Source organism: Berghia stephanieae, chromosome 3, assembly GCF_034508935.2.
Source record: "Berghia stephanieae isolate SIO BIC M18660-M18661 chromosome 3, UCSD_Bste_1.3, whole genome shotgun sequence".
Classification (NCBI taxonomy): Eukaryota; Metazoa; Mollusca; class Gastropoda; order Nudibranchia; family Aeolidiidae; genus Berghia; species Berghia stephanieae.
The window spans coordinates 14,371,921-14,386,858 of record NC_088362.1 but is presented as its reverse complement, the minus strand read 5'-3'; the positions used below and the strand labels follow the sequence as shown (position 1 = coordinate 14,386,858).

The window sequence follows — 14,938 nt, the reverse complement described above, 5'->3', positions numbered from 1 at the left end:
TTCTCCCATTCTGCTGAATCACGGACTGTTCGCCAGTTTAGGTTGTATAATTTGGCAGCACATAATTTGCAGTCCATCCCTCCAGATGTAACGAAATCGACCGCTTTCACCATATCTGCATGGTCATACGACACCGTGTAATTTTCGTGTAATTCATCACCCTGATTAGCCAATCTCTATAGAAAAAGGAGAAAAACGTGAACATAAATCCCTTCTAGATTCGGCTTTAAAGCATGGGCAGACATAAGTAACATAATGCAGGCCCACAATACGGCCTATTATTCAAACAGGATTAATAGGCTACACACTTCCAAGAATTTTGGATGATGTGATTTTCTAAGAAAAACAAAAGTAAACCAAAAAAAAAAAAAACAAAAAAAAAAAAAAAATTGGATAAGGATATAACGATTTACTTGAAATGATAGCTGGGGTCTTTATTTGTAAAATAAAACCATTGACATAGGATTTTGATTAAATATTATCACACAAAAATGTCACTAGAAATTCGAAATCTGTAGGGTGTGTGGAATTTAGCTGGGGTCTCTCGTTGTAAAATAAAATATTGACATAGGATTTTGATTAAATATTATCACACAAAAAAAGGCACTAGAAATTCGAAACCTGTAGGGTGTGAAATTTCCCTGACATTTATAATCTAAATGGGCACACTTTTACTTAAGGCATCTAGAACAGGTTTGGTGGTAATTTTACATGTCCGATGAATGATTAAGCATTTCTAGCTTGTGCTTCAAAGTTGAAGAAAATTTAACAATATTTTGCAATATTTGAAAACAATGAGTTTTGCACTTACCTTCAATGGCTTGTAAAAGCTTGAAGTAGATATAATGAATGTGGGTGTGGAATTACCCCGAGTGTGTAATCGCCCCACCTTACCAATGCAGCTAGACAAAGAAATAATAGCACGTGGTGTGTATCAAAATGCACAAACACACACATATGTAACACACGCATGCTGACGTCATGACCCATCGCCGGGATTTTAATGGCCGATAGGCGCATGTGATGACCGTTGACCAATCAGAATCATTCATTTGTAAGGTTGTCAGGGAAATCTTGACTTGTTTACAGTTTTTAAAGTTCATTATTGGTTGAACCATGAAATTGTGGAAACAGTCATCCTTTCCCTGAGATAGATAAAGACGCGTGGTATGTTACACGCTATTGGGCTGAGGAAAAGACTCAGTCTTACTAAGCCTTGAAAGGGTGGCTATCTGAGAGAAAGTCAACTCTCGTTTTGAATGTTTCACTGATAGTTGTATTTTTTTAACTTGAAATTTATTTAACTTATCGTCAATGTTTATGTTGAATTATTATGTTTTCATGTGGGAAAATATTTGTAGTTTCTGAAACAACCAAAAACTCAAATTTGATCATTTTGACCATTTCCACTTTAAAACCGTTTTCTTCGTTTTCCAAATCCCGACTTAATACCGCTTCGAGGCGTAGGATCACATATTATATCAAATAATATGTGCGGCTATGTGGTCTAGTGGTATGACACTCGTTTTCGGATCGGAAGGTCCTGGGTTCGAGCCTCGCTCGACGCATAGTTGAGTCCTTGGAAAAGACTCTTTACTCACATTCTCTCACCGTACTCAGGTGTAAAATGAGTACCTGGCCGTTAACAGCGTTGTCTTTGTCCGAAAAATTGTAATATCGCCTAACAGGCGTCATGTCTCGTTCTACATGTTAAATGTTGCTGTTGACCAGGGACCCCTTGTAAAGCGCTTTGAGCACGTTAAGTGGATATTGCGCTATATAAAGGCTCAAAAAAATATAACACATATGCAGGTGAAAATATATTTCCAGATCAATAGAACTGTCAGATTCCACCTGAAAGCTATGTAGACATCGGCAGCGTGTCATTACCAAAGACAAAAGACAACTCCCGGATATTTGCATTCCAAAACGGGCCAAAATTAATGGCTACTATTATGAAATTATTAGAACTCCAAGGGACCGAAATAGCTTGGTAAAATCGAACTGGGTTTTCATACCCGGACTAGATAAAGGCTCCATCGCGTGCATAATAATTACGATATTAATCTATTAATTCCTCTATTTATATTAATGTCATATCTACTTTGAAAAAAAGCTCGTCCTTCTCCTCCTCTTCCTCCTCCTCTTGTTTCTTCTTCCTTTTCTTCTTCTTCTTCTTCATCTTCTTCTTCTTTTTCTTCTTCTTCTTCTTCTTTTTCTTCTTTTTCTTCTTCTTCTTTTTCTTCTTTTCTTCTTCTCTTCTTCTTTTCTTCTTCTTCTTCTTCTTCTTCTTCTTCTCTTCTTCTTCTTCTTCTTCTTCTTCTTCTTCTTCTTCTTCTTCTTCTTCTTCTTCTTTTCTTCTTCTTCTTCTTCTCTTCTTCTTCTTCTTCTTCTTCTTCTTCTTCTTCTTCTTCTTCTTCTTCTTCTTTTCTTCTTCTTCTTCTTCTTCTTCTTCTTCTTCTTCTCTTCTTCTTCTTCTTCTTCTTCTTCTTCTTCTTCTTCTTCTTCTTCTTCTTCTTCTTCTTCTTCTTCTTCTTTCTTCTTCTTCTTCTTCTTCTTCTTTCTTCTTCTTCTTCTTCTTCTTCTTCTTCTTCTTCTTTCTTCTTCTTCTTCTTCTTCTTCTTTTCTTCTTCTTCTTCTTCTTCTTATCTTCTTCTCTTCTTCTTCTTCTTCTTTCTTCTTCTTCTTCTTCTTCTATCTTCTATCTTCTTCTTCTATCTATCTATCTTCTTCATCTATCTATCTATCTATCTTATCTATCTATCTATCTATCTATCTATCTATCTATCTATCTATCTATCTATCTATCTATCTATCTATAGGTAGTATACGCCCCTTCCATCTCTCCTTCCTTCACCGGCTTAGTTGCTTTAACAGCGGTCACAGGACACCACCATTCGTCAGTCCACCCACTATTTCGATTTCTACCTCCATCGCAGGCGTTCATGTTCTTTTATTACCAGGAGCCTTCATGGCCAAACTCGGGTTCCGGAAACAAGTCACACAAAATTAAATCGTCGGCAAATAAAGCGAAACGAAATGAAGAAACTGATCCAAGGGGCATAGCAGACTGCTGGACAACAGTTCAATTGAGACACCCTGAAGTACTTTTATTTTCTTTCTTCTTATACTAATCCCCCCTCTCTCTCACAGTCATACACTATTTGTTTGTCCTCCTTACTTCCCTCCCCCCCCCCCCCCCCCCCCTCTCTCTCTCTGAATCTATTTCTCTCTTTCACTCTCTTTCTCTTTCTCTCTATTCCTCACTTCTCTATCTTTATATATCGATTTTTATCTACCTTATCTATCTATCTATCTATCTATCTATCTATCTATCTATCTATCTATCTATCTATCCATCTATCTATCTATCTATCTATCTATCTATCTATCTATCTATCTATCTATCTATCTATCTTTCCATCCATCAATCTATCCATCCATCTATCCTCCCATCTATCTATCTATCTATCTATCTATCTATCTATCTATCTATCTATCTATCTATCTATCTATCTATCTATATATCCATCTATCTTCTATCTATCTATCTATCTATCTATCTATCTATCTATCTATCTATCTATCTATATATCCATCTATCTATCTATCTATCTATCTATCTATCTATCTATCTATCTATCTATCTATATATCCATCTATGTACCTTTATCGACTTGTATCTTATAGATTTCTTTCCAATTCAAAATACAAATAAAACAGATCCCCTTATTGTCGACTGTCAAAGTTTTATGAATATGAATTGAGAAACAAAAATAAGACAGCGATTTTCGAAAACGGTGTTCAGGAATTTTATCAGAGAAAAATGACGCAACATTGCATAGAGTAAATGATGATCTTAACCTTTGTTGCCATTTTGAGAAAATACATTAATCATTTCCCAGTAAAAATTATTTTCATCGTAATTCTTCTCTTTTGCTTAAGGCAGTTCCCTTTCTTCAATGATTGAAACAGTGCAGAATGATTCAAAATTGGTTTTGACCGATATTTAACTGGATTTGCACACAGTTTTCCAGGCTTATTAGAAAGTGTCTTTTTTCAAGAATTACAACGCGCAAATGACACAATAATTTGCGTCAGCTGTTCGCCGATATCCCAATTCGAGGTGGTGTCACAAGATTTTATAGAAACTCTTCATCCGAATTTTTTTTGGATATTTTAAAATTCTATTAAAAAAAACAAGAATAGTTCGAATAGTAGTGAAAATTCGGAAACAATATCTTAACTTTTTACAGCAGAAAGAAACAAACAGCGGCGCATTTTTTTGTGTGACCACCTGATATATATATATATATATATATATATATATATATATATATATATATATATATATATATTAAATATATACACACACACATATATAGGTGTGTGTGTATGTGTGATGTTGATGCTATGCGTTTAGGTATAATACTCACAACATCCGCCTGCTACAAAACTTGTCTGCTGTCTATCAGGTGTTTATAGTAATGTATTTATGTATTTATTGTTTTTGTTGTTGGCTGAAGAAGGATTTTGAGCTCGAAACGTTCCTTGTTTGGTATTTTTTTACTTTTGTTCATTGCTTTTTGTAAATATATATTATTAAATGTCATGTAAAAAGGTCACGATGACATTCCGATAATGACTTTCAATATAATGATGAAGTATTCACCCAACCTTACACGGAAACACAATGCTTTGTTATGACTGGAATTAAAATACCATCATCATCGTTGTTGACCTTTTAATATTCCACATCTATGCATAGTCAAGATTTAGACTTCTCAATTTCAGTCTTCTCTGGCAATCTCGTTGGCATGGCGACTTCGACTTACTTAGTTCCTGAATTAGTGGGCAGCATACTTTGGGATTCCGTTTGAAATAGATGCAACGGCTAATTTAGAAGCAAGTATGTATGTAGCAGAACTAAAATAAAAAAAACAACAACAAAATACAACAAAATAAAAACCAAAAAATAACCTCCCTCCAAACCCCCCCCCCCAAAAAAAAATAATAAAATCAAACAAAGAAAAACAACAACCACCAAAAAAAAAAAAATCCAAACCCCCAAACAAAACAAAACAAAAACAAACAAACAAACAACAAAAACATAACAAACAAACTCCAAAACGCCGTATTTCAAATTTTGACCAGAAAAATTGTCCTTCGAATATCGTTTCGATTAAAATGACCCTCATCGTGAAAAAAAAACAACCCCACTTTCAAACCTGGGACTTCACAGCAGGTGCTCAATATCATTTTTAATTCTCAAGATACACAGAAGATCATCACATTCGTTACAATAAAACAACAAAAATCTTTCTTATTCATCTCGCTTTCCTCTGATCTTCAAAAGATATTTACGTTAACAACGTTTTCTCTATTTGTTAGTCTTCTAAATCAATCTACCAAGTGCTAGGTCTGAGCTGACATTGGCAATCATGCCTCTCAAATCCTCCCTCTCATCAGATCTACTCAAAATGTCTCCTCACTTTCTTGTTTAAGAGTCAGACCCAAGGTGGGGTTCCTGACCTCCCATAGTGGACAGGAAGGCACTTACTTTGTCTTCTATCCCCATATATATATAGAACGAAGATGACGTCACTCAAGCCTTTGTTAGTATATTTTGCCATCCGCGTTTGTGAGTGATTCTCACTAAACTGTATTAATTAGACTATAAAAGTTCATGGTTACACACAGTTTGTGTGTTGGTTCGCTTTACTTCCGGATGGCAATGTTATGAGCTTCTTAGCCAAGCGCATACTATATATATATATATATATATATATATATATATATATATATATATATATATATATATATATATATATATATACATATATTATGTGTGTGTGTGAGTGTGTTTTCCAACATGCTTTCTGTCTTTGTCTTGGAATGAGATTACTTTGTTTTGACCTGGCTCTGGCTGGATAACCTGCCTGGGAGGGAAACAGTTAAATGTATAGATAGAACGAAGATGACGTCGCTCTGGTCTTTGTTATTGATTTTTGCCATCCGCGTTTATGAGTAATTTTCAATAAACTGCATTAAGCTCACAACATTGCCATCCGGAAGTATAACACACAAAACTATGTGAAACCTTAAACATTTATAGTCTGGTTAATACAGTCCAGTGAGAATTACTCATAAACGCGGATGGAAAAAAACAATAACAAAGGCCGGAGTGACGTCACCTTTGATCTATCTGTTAATCAGACTATAAAAGGTCAAGGTTACACAGAGTTTTGTGGGTTGATACGTTAGATCCGGCAGGCGGAATGTTGTGAGTAAATTACCCAAGCACACAGCATCAATACAGCGGTGTGTCAATGGAAACAATCAATAGAAGATATTGAGAACACTTGCATTGTTTACAATGTGTGTGTGTGTGTGTGTGTGTGTGTGTGTGTGTGTGTGTGTTTTATGTGTGAGCAATTGACGGTGTGGGCGTGTTTGAAGTGTGACAATTGTATTAGTTCTATTTTGCGTACTAAGCATGCGATTGTGTTTGTCATCGTATTGTTAGTGTGTTAGTCTTTCTCTCTCTCTCTCTCTCTCTCTCTCTCTCTCTCTCTCTCTCTCTCTCTCTCTCTTATTTTTTATCTCTCTCTCCCTCTCTCCCTCCCCCCCACCACATATATATGTTTATATATACATATATATATATATATATATATATATTATATATATATATATATATATATATATATATATATATAAATCGCTGTGTCTCTCTCTCAAACTTTCTATCCTTTTTTCTTTCTTCCTCTATCTATCTATCTATCTATCTATCTATCTATCTATCTATCTATCTATCTATCTATCTATCTATCTATCTATCTATCTATCTATATATTTCTCTATCTATCTATCTATCTATCTATCTATCTATCTATCTATCTATCTATCTATCTATCTATCTATCTATCTATCTATCTATCTGTCTATCTGTCTATCTATCTATCTACCCATCTATCTATCTACCTTTCTATTCATCTTTCTATCTACCTATATATATATATCTACCTATATATTTATATATATATAACGATATATTTATCTTAATTATCCATCTATCAATCAATAAATCTAACAATCTATTTATCTATGTGCATATCTATAACTATCAACAGGTATGCCTTGCGATAATGAATATGTGTATGTTCTTCTCGTTCGCCTATTTTCCATGGCCATCAGAAGTACTTGCTTGTCACACAAAGATAATATTAGCCCCACAGATCCTGAGTATTACTGACAGTTTTAACACATTGGAATGGAGGAAAAATGCATGGTATCGCAGGGCCACGATGCAATTTGCTCATCTTTATGTTACAATGTTGTGATAAATACTCATAATTTGTCGAGCTGAACGTAGCCATCGTATTGATAGAACGAAGATGACGCCACACAGGCCTTTGTTATTGTTTTTTGCCATCCGCGTTTGTGAGTTGTTCTCGCTAAACTGTATTAACCAGACTATAAAAGTTCATGGTTACACAGAGTTTTGTGTGTTGGTCCGTTATACTTCCGGACGGCAATGTTGTGAACTCCTTGACCAAGCGCATTCTATCTATACTCATAGTCATAGCCTGTCAATGACCAAAAAAATGACGTCAAAAGACAAGTCTTTGGCCACAAAGGAAAACAAATCATGAGTTGTGCTCAATAGTTCAACCAATGGAATCACTTGTTTCATTGAGCTCTACTAACGACAACTCACTAGACGCTGCACAAACAAAACAAAACAAAATGACGTCAAACTATAAGTCCTAGTGGGTTCTAGCGTAGCCATCGTTATGTTATAGATAGAATGCGCTTGGCCAAGGAGTTCACAACATTGCCATCCGAAAGTATAACGGACCAACACACAAACTCTGTGTAACCATGAACTTTTATAGTCTGGTTAATACAGTTTAGTGAGAACAACTCACAAACGCGGATGGCAAAAACAATAACAAAGGCCTGAGTGACGTCGTCTGCATACTATCTATAGCCTGATACTGAAATCCAACAGGACTGGCAGTTTGACGTCATTATTTGGTTTTTGCACCGCCTAGTGAGTTGTCGTTAGTAGAGCTCAAGGAAACAAGTCATTTCATTGGTTGAACTATTGAATACAACTCACGATTTGTTTTCTTTTGTGGCAAAAGACTGGCATTTTGACGTCATTTTTTGGACAGTATCAGGCCATAACTTTACGAAGGCCACGGTTCTAGTGTCAGGTTATAAGTTAACGATGGCTACGGGCTGATTGGTTCAGGTAACAAGTTCTAAAGAAAGCTATGGTGTGTACCAGATGTGTTTAAGAGGGAATTGGAAATGATATTGTATTGATACGTAAAAGGCGATAGTGATAACGAGAATTGATTTGTTGTGCAGTATATGTAGATAAGGTGAAATTGTTTTTTTTTTGTCGAGTCAGTAATTGAAGTTCTTATGATGAAAACACTGTTTTTATTGCCATGTCAATTATATAGTGGTAGTGGTTACTATTTTCCTTGTGTATATTTAAATGACTAAACTGATATTGGGTTGGTATCATAACCATCTTAAGTGGTCTTGTGCTATGACACTCGCTTTCGGGTTGGAAGGTCCTGGGTTCGAACCTAGCTCGGCGCATTTTTGAATCCTTGGAAACAGCTCTTTTCTCATATTCTCTCATCGTACTCAGGTGTAAAATGAGTACCTGGCAGTTTACAGCGTTGCCCATGTCGGCAAAATTGTAATATCGCCTAACAGGTGTCATGTTTCGTTCTACATGTTACATGTTGCTGTTGGCCAGGAACCCCTTGTAAAGCGCTTTGAGCACGTTTGGTGGATATTGCGCTATATAAAAGCTCAATTTAAGTTTGCCTGTCACCCACAGCAATCAGCCCGCAATCAGCCCCACAGTTATTTGTGAGTGTTTCTCACATTTTGACACACTGATTAGGGAATTGCATTTTGACAACCAAAAAGCCATGTATTTTTATTCGCCTTTGTCAAAATTATGAGTCATTCTCAGGGTAAGTACTTAAGATGGCGATTCTGTGTTGGTTTGTCTCGGCAGGAAGCAGGAGTAGTGACGTCACACCTCCCCCACAAAAAAAAGAAAAAAAAAAGAAAAAACAAAATACAAAAAAACAAAAACAAAACAAAACTAAACAAATATAAAAATAAACAAATACAAACCATATAAAACCAAAAAACAAAACAAAAAACAAACAAAAGAACAAAACAAAAACAAACCCAAAACTAAAAATTACCCCCCCCCCCAAAAAAAAAAAGTACAAAAAAAAAAAAAAAAAAAAAACGAACCAAAAAAAACCAAACAAACAAACAAAACAAACAGCAAAAACCTCTTGGCCAGGCGGAGTTATCGTACCAGTAAGGTCGCAGGTTCGAACCCCCATTGCCGCGAAGTTTTAAAAAAAAAAATTCTCTATTGTCTTCTGGCACTTTTCTACTCACTTCATCTCTTGTTATTATCAAATGATATTAGATTGATGCAGTGTGGGTGACTATTACGGGTATCAGTTAAATTTCAGTCGATTTGATCATACCTTTATATTTTGTTTGCTCGTTGAAATTCTAAAGGAAGTGTTATGCTTAATTCAAGTGGTGTGTATACAAGAGGGAAATCAATAAAAAAACAAATGGCGAAGGAACTCCTGTCTATAGCTAATTAGGAAACCAGATTGTAAACACAAAAATGCAATGTATGAAATCAATATCTTGGTTTACATTAATTGTATAAAAGCTCCGGATATAACAAGTGATATATCCGGCTATAACAGGACGTTTTGAAATCCCTGTCTTTTCGTCATCTATATCTTTAGTAAAATACTTCGTTTATAGCATGGGCCAATGTCGTGAGCTACATCGGTTATGACAGGGATTTCAATACTCATCAAACCGTTTTTTTAAAAGTTTATTTTAATCACGTACTGCTAAGACGTTTAACAGTTATTGCTGCGACTCTCCCTACTACTCCAACGACTTCTTCTTATTATTATTCATCATCATTTTCTTCTTCTTCTTCTTCTTCTTCTTCTTCTTCTTCTTCTTCTTCTTCTTCTTCTTCTTCTTCTTCTTCTTCTTCTTCTTCTTCTTCTTCTTCTTCTTCATCATCATCATCATCATCTTCTTCTTCTTCTTCTTCTTTCAGCTTATCCTCATTTTGCAGGGTTGCCATAATGAATGCCACATCTCCATGCATCTCGGTTCATAGCATCACCCTGCTCTAGGCCCAGTTCTTTCATATCGTCCTTTACCCTATCCAACCCATCTAATCTTTGGCCGTCCCTTCTATCCAACGACGAAAGATGCTAACAGCTCCGGCGGCTGTTGCTAATATCGCTCCTCCTCCTCCTCCTCCTCCTCCTCCTCCTCCTCCTACTACTACTACTACTACTACTACTACTACTACTACTACTGCTACTACTACTACTACTACCACTACTACTACTACTACTACTACTACTACTACTACTACTACTACTACTACCACTACTACTACTACTACTGCTACTACTAACTACTACTACTACTACTACTACTACTACTACTACTACTACTACTACTACTACTACTACTACTACTACTATGTACTACCAATACCACTACAAATTTCTCTGCTTGCACAATTCCTATTATACCAAATATCCACTGCCTATTTATTTATCCAATAGTATCGCCACATAGCGATTCGTAGACCCAAGAGACTGGTAAATTTCATTCAAAGACAGCTAAGAAATATATCAGGACGAATAATAGTTAAGAATAGAAAGTCTTGTGCTTGTGAAGAATGAGAAAAGAAAACAATGGAACAAAATTATACAAAACAAACAAAACAATGTCGGGAAATTGAAGGTAATCAACTTAGATGCTTTAAAACTTAATTAAATAGAGCGGAAAATAACGATTTGCAAGTATTTTAATGTAAACATAAAGCAAAATGCCCAGAGGGCGCTATGGAGAAAGTAGATGGAAACGAGATCGGATGTTTCCAGAAATAATACTTATGCTTTTAAAGATTAACAAACAAAAATGAATATGTGACCCTTCGCCTCAAAACGGTATTAAGTCGGGATGGTTAAGATGTTGAAAATTGAATTTATAGCCATAAATATCAGACTCGTGTTGAGTTTGTATGTTTTATTGAGGAGAATGGATACCATATTTTAGGGTGCTGATGCCAACAATTTATATTTTTGACCAGTTTTAACATTAAATTCACATTTTGAGCATCTTGTTCGTTCCGACATAATACCGTTTTGAGACGAAGGGTCACATATAACAGAGTAAAAAAAAGAACATTCCAAAGGCAAAAACGTGACGGGACAAAAATCCATCTTCAACCAACAACAACAACAACAAAAAATTGAGCCTTAATGTAGCGCAATATCCACTAAACGTGCTCAAAGCGCTTCACAAGGGGTCCCTGTTCAACAGCAACACATAACATGTAGGACTAGACATGACGCCTCTCAGGCGATATTACACATTTTTGGGACAGAGACAACGCTGTTAACGACCAAGTACTCATTCTACACCTGAGTACGGTGAGAGAATGTGAGTAAAGAGCCTTCTCCAAGGACTCAACTATGCGCCGAGCAAAATGCCCAGAGGGTGCTTAGGAGAAAGTGGATGGAAACGAGATCGGATGTTTCCAGAAATAATACATATGCTTTTAAAGATTAAAAAACAAAAACAAAAATGAATCTAACAGCGTTAAAAAAAGGACAACATTCCAAAGACAAAAACGTGTGGGGATAAAAATTTATCTTCAACCAACAACAACAACAACAAAAATGTAATAAACTTGAGCTTTTATATAGAGCAATATCCACTAAACGTGCCCAAAGCGCGTTACAAGGGGTAACAGCAACACATAACATGTAGGACTAGACATGACGCCTGCCAGGCGATATTACACATTTTTGGGACAGAGACAACATAGAATGTGAGTAAAGAGCCTTTTCCAAGGACTCAATTATGCGCCGAGCGAGGCTCGAACCCAGGACCTTCAGATCAGAAAGCGAGTGTCATACCACAAGACCACATAGCAAAGCAATGAAAATATAAGTACATTACTAAAAAAAACCAAATCGACTGTAGATAAAAAGACATAGGTACTCATTCTACACGACCTGAGTACGATGAGAGAATGTGAGTAAAGAGCCTTTTTTCAAGGACTCAAGTATGCGCTGAGCGAGGCTCGAACCCAGGACCGTCTGATTCGAAAGCCAGTGTCTTGCCACAAGACCACATAGCCGTCGATCTAATTTTTAAATTTTTTTATTGATGTATTTATGTTTTTATTGTTTTTTGTTGTTGTTGTTGTTGTTGTATTTTTTTTTATTATTTCCAAGCTGTTGTATTAATTCTTGTTTAATACTTTTTACAGTTCACAACTTCTAGCAGATTAGTGCTACGTTTTCCTTAAAAGATGCAAAACAAAAAATTCTGAATGCAGAAACAAGTAATATGATATTTATCGTCTAATGAAACCAATAAGTGACCCATCGCCTCGATTCAGTATACTGTTGGGGTTTGTTTAGAGGCTAAAAATAGATGCTGAAACAATTAACAAAATAATGAAATCTACGCAGACCTCGGAATTAGGTGACTAAAGGCCAGTTGGACTGACTAAGACCAGCCGCCTAATGTGCCCCCCCCCCCTCAACCAGATTGAAAATATTTAACAAATATGTAACAATGTGAATTTGAATGTAAGCTTCAATTTAATATACGAAAACAGATAAAATTGACGTTTCAGGTTTTCCCTCCTATCAACAAAACAGAATGAATGAAACACTACAGACGAATTAGATAATGTGGTAGTGGCGTTGTTAAGATGAATAAACAAAAAAAAAAAAATAAATTGATGGGCATCAACGGGACCATGTTAACTTTTATCGACATCTTGTTCAATACCGTATAAAATATTGGCGCGATGGGTCACATAAAAAGTGCTTCTGATTAGATAGGATTCAAGTTAGAGAAAAAAAATAAGTATCAAATCATCTTTGTAAACTATGCAATCGTGTATTATATTATGCCATCCTCGGCTCGAGAAACGTTAAAAGATGTTCAAAACATTTAAAAGGGCAGGATACTTGGATCGTGGATGGAGTATAATTTGAAATCAGGACAGGACAGCTGCCAGAAGCTGAAGACTCAGACCGTAATACATTACAAAAATGAATAGAACAGCTTCGAACCCCCCCCCCCCCCCCCCCCTCAAAAAAAAAAACAAAAAAAACAACACAAAAAACCCCTAAAAACCCCAACCCCCCCCCCCAAACAAAACAAAACCAAACAAACGAAATACTGAAATCGGAATGTTTCGGGCTCAAAGACCTTCTTCAGCTAATAACAAAACCAGTCAAGGCGGTAATACTTCACGTTATATCCAGATATCCGGGGGAGACGTTTCGTGTTTAGTAGTTTGCTATTTTATAGTCGTTATCAGTTTGGTACATCATTGCTCGTGACAGACCGTGTGTGTTTGTGCGCGCGCGCGCGCGCGCGTGTGTGTGTGTGTGTGTGTGTGGAGGTAGTGAGTGGTTAAGTATTGCATTGTGACCAGGAAGGCCCCGGGATTCTAACCCCGCTTCAGTCATTTTCGTTTTTTTTTTGTCCTCGGGCAAGATTATTAATAGGTATTTATTATTCTCACTTCGGACAACATGGGTGATTCATTAGACGTTTGTTTGATGGGCTTATCTAGATTCCTTTATGGAATGCCTAAGCGACAAATCTGACGACGGGCGTATTTTTTTCCCTTTTTAACCCTCTCCTTACCGCCTGCAGCAAAATCGTCACATTTGTTACGACACAATATAGATAGAATGCGCTTGGCCAAGGAGTTCACAACATTGCTATCCGGAAGTATAACGGACCAACACACAAACTCTGTGTAACCATGAACTTTTATAGTCTGGTTAATAAAGTTTAGTGAGAACAACTCACAAACGCGGATGGCAAAATCAATAACAAAGGCCTGTGTGACGTCATCTTAGTTCTATCTATATATTTTTCTTATTCAGATTTATTTTGTACATCACAAACTTTGAAGAATGATCTTTGTTTAATTGATAACAACATAAAATTGTTTTGTTGAGAGCTTGTTTTGAGCTTAAAAAATCAATTTGTCTTCTGGGTAAGCCAACAATTTTGGGAAAATATTGAAAATGATCAGTAAGGAGAGAGTTAAACCCAGACATTGCACCACCGAAACAACCCAAATACTGCGGTCCCAATAGTTTGAAACGAGGACAACTCACAAAGCATTGTTAAAATTACTTGATCTACTCGCGGTGAAGTCCTAGGTTTGAGAGATTTTGACAAGACGAGGGTCATTTTAAACTAACGATTTGTATTGAAGGACGAGTTTTCTGGCCAAAATTTTCAATACGTGTTTTTCCAGAGTACTCCAGTATAGATGGAGCACTGAAATAAAGTAATTATCTGCTTTGTAAATTCTCATCTATTTAAATATGTTATTGTTTTATTTTTAGAAAAAAAAAAAGAAACGTTATCACTTGTTTTTGTGCGGCTATGTGGTCTAGTGGTATGACACTCGCTTTCGAATCGGAAGGTCCTGGGTTCGAGCCTCACGCTCGGCGCATAATTTAGTCCTTGGAAAAGGATCTTTACTCACATTCTCTCACCGTACTGAGGTGTAAAAAGAGTACCTGGTCGTTAACAGCGTTGTCTTTGTAATATCGCCTAACAGGCGTCATGTCCCGTCCTAGATGTTAAATGTTGCTGTTGACCAGGGACACCTTGTAAAGCGCTTTGAACACATTTAGTGGATATTGCGCTATGAAAAGCTCATTTTTTTGGTCTGTGCTATTTTGTGGTCTAGTGGAATGACAATCGCCTTCACATGTGTATCTCCCTGGTTCGAGTCCCGTCGCCATGGGCATCAGCGCAAAGTTGATTCCGCTTG

At 36.3% G+C, this 14,938-nt stretch overlaps 1 protein-coding gene and 1 long non-coding RNA gene across 2 annotated transcripts in view; one reads left to right on the top strand and one right to left on the bottom strand.

Moving 5' to 3' along the window:
• LOC144967183 (nitric oxide synthase-like) overlaps positions 1–14,938 on the top strand; it is a 227,093-nt gene that overhangs the window by 71,366 nt on the left and 140,789 nt on the right. The gene's annotated exons all lie outside the window — the stretch shown is intronic.
• Positions 55–14,938, bottom strand: part of LOC144967187 (uncharacterized) — an 84,189-nt gene continuing 69,305 nt past the window's right edge. The window contains exon 3 of the long non-coding RNA XR_013644337.1: positions 55–176. This is a non-coding gene — a long non-coding RNA (uncharacterized LOC144967187). The remainder of the gene's footprint in view (positions 177–14,938) is intronic.